Source organism: Malurus melanocephalus, unplaced genomic scaffold (genome assembly GCF_030028575.1).
Source record: "Malurus melanocephalus ecotype Western Australia unplaced genomic scaffold, MMel_1.1 scaffold_353, whole genome shotgun sequence".
Classification (NCBI taxonomy): domain Eukaryota; kingdom Metazoa; phylum Chordata; class Aves; order Passeriformes; family Maluridae; genus Malurus; species Malurus melanocephalus.
This window is the reverse complement of record NW_026623585.1, coordinates 256,532-262,896: the sequence shown is the minus strand read 5'-3', so window position 1 is coordinate 262,896 and position 6,365 is coordinate 256,532.

The following is a 6,365-nucleotide window of genomic DNA, read 5'->3' as shown; positions in this document are numbered from 1 at the left end:
GGAGCGGGAGGCTGAGCACCGCCCCTCAGCCCGGCCTGAGCCTCTCGGTGCGGGGAGCGGGAACCTGAGGGGCGCATGGCGGCGGCGGCGGCACCGCCCCTCAGCCCGGCCTGAGCCTCTCGGTGCGGGGAGCGGGAACCTGAGGGGCGCATGGCGGCGGCGGCGGCAGCGCCCCTCAGCCCGGCCTGGGCCGCTCGCGCACTCGGCGTGTGGAGCGGGAGGCTGAGGGGACACCCATCGCTGAGTGCGACTTCCTCGGGGGGAAAGCGTTCTGTAGCCACAGGGTGGTCAGGCACTGGGCTCCCCATGGATGTGATCGCAGCGCTGAGCCTGACAGAGCTCAGGATGTGTGTGAGCAATGGCACACATGGTGGGATTCTTTGGGCTTCCTGTGCAGGRCCAGGAGTTGGACTTCATGATGCRTGTGGGTCTTTTCCRRCTCAGAATATTAYCTGATTCTGTCCCTTTTGTATTCCTCCCTCAGCCTTTGCAAGGACTCTTTGCCCACAGCGCGGTTGTGCAAGTTTGTAGAATCACAGAATCCCTGTGATAGAATCCCAGAACTTCCTGAGTTGGAAGGGACCCAGGATTATGGAATTAGGTTGGAAAAGACCTCTGAGATCATCAAGTCCAGCCCATGACCCAACACCCCTGGTCAGCTACACCGTTGCACTGAGTACTGTGTCACTCTTTACTTAAAAACCTCTAGGGACAGTGACTCCACCACCTCCCCAAGGCCACTCATTCCAATGTCTAATCATTCCTGTGAAGAAATTCCTCATTATGTCCAGCCYAAACTTCCCCATTTGCAGCTTAAGGCTATGTSCTCTCTTRTCAACAGCWAGGATMATCAAAGCCCAACTCYTGATCTTGCACAGGACACCTCCAAAAATCCCACCCCGAATGCTTTGGGAGCCCCGTTTTCCCTCAGCCCACAGCAGCCACAGCCAGGACGTTGTGGCAGAGGATCACAGCCAGTCTGACCACTGGCAGCAGCCACCCTCAGCAGAGGTTTTTATCAGATTAATTCAATTTTCTCCCTTCTGGCTATTTTGCAGAACCTGGGTGGAATTGTGGGCTCCGTAGCCCAATTTATGTTGGTTTTAGCAGGGCCAAGATGTAAATTCTGCAAGTTACAAAGTCTTATAACATCTCCTTGCTTAATTTTGGGGGTAAAAGTGGGCAACTTTGGTCCATGTGAAATAGAATAAACAGCACATTCATGCTTTCTTTTAGATACAGTTAAAACCAGWGTCTTCTGTGTGTTCACATGTTTGGAAATAGTCTGAGTTTGTACTTAACCATTCTAATAAAATATCTGAAATGAAGAGTCCACTTTTGTTCTTTTTCACTTTAGACATCCAGGTATTATGAAGAAAGAGTGGTGCTTTATCTTTCAGCTCCTGGACATGCTTTGGATTGTCTGACTTAGGTAGCAGGTGACAATTGGTATTTTCCTAAAATCCCAGAATGGTTTGAGTTGAAAGAGATCTCAGAGATCCTCTTGTTCCAACCCCTGCCGTGGGCAGGGACACCTCCCACTAGACCAGGTTGCTCCAAGCCCTGTCCAACCTGGCCTGTTCCAATTCTCTTTGTCTCCAGTGCAGTTGTGGAGGAAACCAGTGAATCCCTGCTCTGGGCAGTGCCTGAGTGAGCTGGAAAGGCTGTTGGAAGAGCAGCATTTCAAAAAACAGGACAAAAAAAACGTGATCAGCATGGCTGGAGAGAGGAACGTGTCTGGAAGGAGAAGGGGAAGGCTGGATGCCTGGGTGATGGGCACTGCTCCAAAGTCCATGTGATTGTGTATGTTCACATCTCGATATAGAAGCGATGTGACTRTGAATCATCCTCGCCAGGAGAGCATGTGGGCAGAATGTTAGAGCTCTCTTYGCTTCAACATCCCAACGTACAGGGGGCTGCTCTGAGCTCTACCTGTTRGATTAGACCCAAAAGCATCATGTCACATATGTACATGCATGTGTACGTCCAAGCTTTTGTGGGAATATCTTTTCTTCCCTTTGCAAGGGAAACTGAATTACGTTTTCTTCCTGGTAATGCTAAGAATGATCTTGTCTATCTGTTGAGAAGTGCATAAGCGTTTAGAAATAAAAACCAGAGAGAAGAAAGTCTCAGCTGAAGGATATAGATATGGCAATATTCATATTTATATATATGTTTATATTATTATAATTTAAGATACTGTTGGAGTGTAACTCTGTAACAGGGGGTGATACAGGGTTTAGTTTGGTTTTGGCTTTGTTGAAAGAAATACGTTCTAGTGTAAGAAAAAGTTACACTTATCTTTTTTTTGTCTTTGCTAACCCTCTGAAATCTCAGAAGAGTTTGTGTGTAAACTGCAGAATACTTTTGCTGGTGTTTTTAATTTTTTTTTTTAATTTAGATTTAATAGTGATTTTATGCAGCCTTCTTTGCCCTTAACAGAAGAGAAAATCAAATGTTGCCATAATGGAATCATCTCCCTCCTGCCCCCTGCACCCCTGTGGAATGTCACCAAACCAAGAATCCGRCATTCATTTCCACCATTTTAGGGTGAAAAATAAAAGCAGACACACAGAGAAATTGTATCTGTTCTTCTCTCCTGTTTCTCATGTCACTGACACATTGTTTGTGAAAACATGAGGAGGGAAATCATATGCAAAGAGTGTGGCCTGTGAACAGATCCCATCTGACATCAGCATCGCACATGCTGTTCCCTGCAAGACAACTTCCTTRGAAAGCTGTAGCAAAGGAGCTCAACGGAGCAACGACTGAGCACAGGGACTCTCCCCTGTCTCCCTCTTGATCTTCATCCTTGGCAACTCCTTCTTGCTGCTGTCGTGTGGTTTCTGTTAAATTGTAAGGTCAGTCTGTCTYTGCTTACTTTGTCGTGCCTTATTCCCTTCAGCTTTTCTGACCGACTTCAGGTTGTACTGTTGTCTTTCTTCCTCATCTTTCTGTTTTGCTATTGATTATTGATACAGGGACAAAATAAACCTATTCCATGCYARTTTGCATGGAGCAAAGCAGATGATKTTATTGTGAATTGCTCAAGAATAGATCTTTCTGCCTTGTCGCCCAAGCAATATTCTGGCAGCCAGGCGTATTCTCTGCAACGAAAACACAGTCCAAACGATAGCAGGATTTAATTGGAAAATCAGATGTTCTATGACTCTTGATGGCTGATTTTCTGCCAATTATAAAGTAGGATGAGCTCCATTAGAATCACTACAATGCCTGACAAAGCCTTTTTTACAGGTAATTGAATGGCTGAATGGTGGAACTTTGGCCCCAAGTGGGTAAGAATCTCTTCTGAGGAGCTGTTAGTTTTATTTGTGAGCAATTTGGTGTAGCAATGCCACTCAGTTTACATGAGGCTCCAGGTCTGTTCCTGTACCTCCTGGCTTGGATCTTTGAATTRTTGATCTGCTAAAAACTGAAAATAATTCATTCAATTTGCAGCAGCATTGATTTTTTACAGTTCTTTTTAAAGGATTTAGAATGTTATGGGAAACAAAAAAAGGAAAACAAATAATGGGTGCAGTTTAAAGTTGTTCKTAATTTCTTTATTTTTTTTCTCATGGTTTTTGGGTTCACCAACAAGGGCAAGAAGAGGTGGAAAACTGAATAAAGAGAAAAACTGACCCTTGAAAAAGAAGCTCACATTTTTCAGCTCCAAAAGCCATTTAAAAAAAAAATAAAAGGGATGCTATTTTTTACAAATACTYTCTTTTGGAAAAGAAGTGAACAGGTGTCAAAGCTCTTCAATAGCAGAAATATATTTTATAATAGACTGGACAGTGAAAACATGAAGTTACAAAACAATTTTCCTTGTTCCAAGGAGCTAGTATATTAGTTTGCTTTTTTTTCAAATCACAGTAGGATTTTAAGGCCAGTTCCTCATTGATTTTTTGAGTATCTGCTGTGCTTTGCAGATTTTCCTTTTCATATGTACTGTGTTCTGTTCTGTGGGCTGGGATATTAATAGGATATGATTTGAAGTACTTTCATGAATCATGTTGCAAGCTACATTTTGCTATTCCTAACTATTRCAATACCTAAAGTTTTGAGGCAATCAGATGCCATGGAGTGGGGGCCAGGGGAAAGAATTAGGGCAGGAGAATGAAAGATTTGAATCCCTAGGAAATCACAGAACAGGYATTTGTTAATCACCTGTGTATTAGTTCCAGCCATCTCTATTTTTAGTATGTGTACTTTTCACAAGATTTTGCAGTGATAGGATAACAGGGAATGTCTTTAAACTCAAAGAGGAGAGATTTAAGTTTGATATTAGGAAGAAGTTCTGTACTCAGAGGGTGGTGAAGCCCTAGCACAGGGTTCCCAGTGAAGCTGTGGCTGCCCCATCCCTGGAAGTGTCCAAGGCCAGGCTGGACAGAGTTTGGAACACCCTTGGATAGTGTAAGGTGTCCCTGCCCATGGCAGGGGCTAGAATGACATGGGCTTTAAGGTCCCTTCCAACCCAAACCATTCTGTGAGTTCGTGATTTAACTTCATAGCAGCATTTCCCAGGCTTCCTGAATTAATGATTGTTAATGTGTGGAGAAATAAACGATTTATTATTATTAATGTGTTAAATTTGTTTTTCATTATTGTTGCAAAGTCCACTGAGGGAATTGCAGCATGGAAGACATTGATAGGCAGAGGAGATGTATAGCAGTACTCAATGGAGAACGAGCAGCAATGATCTGTCTGGGGCTTTAAGCGTAGTGATTTTGTCTACTCTGCTTSAGGCTGGAAAGCAGTTGTATCACAAGGTCTGAATGTTTTATTTGGAAAAACGGATCCATATCTTCATAGTGGCTMACATCTGAGCATGTGGGAATAGGAACTATGCCATGGATTTGCTTTATATCCAATCCCTTTCCACATCTCTTGCAGTGGCARGCTACGGTGTCTCCTTTTGTGTTCCAGCCTCTTCGTTTCTTCACCAACGCCAACTGATACCTTTTTTTCCCCCTGTTATAAAATCCTCTTTCCTCAGTAAACTCTTAATTTATTGATGAAAGCACAGTAGTTTTCCTCAAGCCAAGCCACACAGAACAGCTTCATCCCCTTACAGCTGTGTCGCACCTCGAGGTTAGAGATGCTGAATTCTGCTGGAGCTTTTCCAGGGCCTCCAGTCACTTCAGTGCTTTCAAGCTCTTCATTATGCTGTCTCCAGCTATACTCCGGCCCTTGTGTTTATTGATTGTTTTCCTTCTGAATCAGGTGGATAATAGCAAGCAGATTTTTGATTAATTATGTTTATATTACTTTCTTCATCGAGTGTTTCCAATCACTGTCTAGTGATGGCACTGTTGATCATTATCACTGATCTGTCCTGGACTCCTGATTGATGTTTACTGATTCCAACATTTGTTTGTCACTAGCTCATGACACTTTTCATTTTAAGAAGCATTCAGGAGTTCAGTAGGACATCTGAATGCTCTGAAAAGGAAYTGAAAATGTATGACTTGCTGAAAGAGATCAGTATTAATTGTACACAACACATTACTGAATATGTTGTTTAATTTCTAAATTTTGGTGTGCTAAAATAAAGCCTCATCATTTATACACAGTGATTTGGTTTTAGTTGMTGTCAGCACCACAGTTGGTGTCATTTCATGTTCTGCTACAGTGATCTCTCTGGTCCTCCTGAGYTTTCCTCTGTTGATGAAATCTTCCCCCCAAAATCATGAGTGTATCCCCACAGATAATCAACCTTAAACCTGTCCTGAAGTTTGTATGATGGAAAAATGTTATATATACAAGAAAAAAAATCCCAAATAACCACTGCCAGAAATAGGCAAATGTTGTCAGTTAATTTAGAAACTGCTTCTGAGCTTCTCTGAGATTTATACAGCTTTTCCCTCTTTAACAGTCAGGCTGGGGTTCCCCTAAAACAGACGCAGTTGTGCACACCCTTGAGAAGCCAGGTGGTTATAAGCAGTAGAAGATGAGGTCATTGTTTGTAAAATGCTTCACAACATCAGAATTATCAATCACTGCTATTGATTAACWGGTGATTTGCTACAAACCCATCAACAGACCGCAAACAGCCTCTGTAGGAGGGGTTTTGTTAACTCTGTCCATTAAATTTTTAGGGTGYGTTCTTCAAAAATCAGCATAGACTTAGAAAGAACAGGATCCATGGAGCAGAAGATAAGGTGCAATTATCTTTATATGTATTTTATTGCATAGAAATTCACTAAGGACAAACCTCCCCAGAACATTCTCTTGTTACAGGATTCTCTAAATGTCATATAAAAGCACTGCCCTCTACTGCTCAGGGGCTTTCATTAACGAGTATTAGAAAAAACCCAATACTGTTCTTTTTAATGAGAATGTTTGTACAGGCTTGCCTGTAA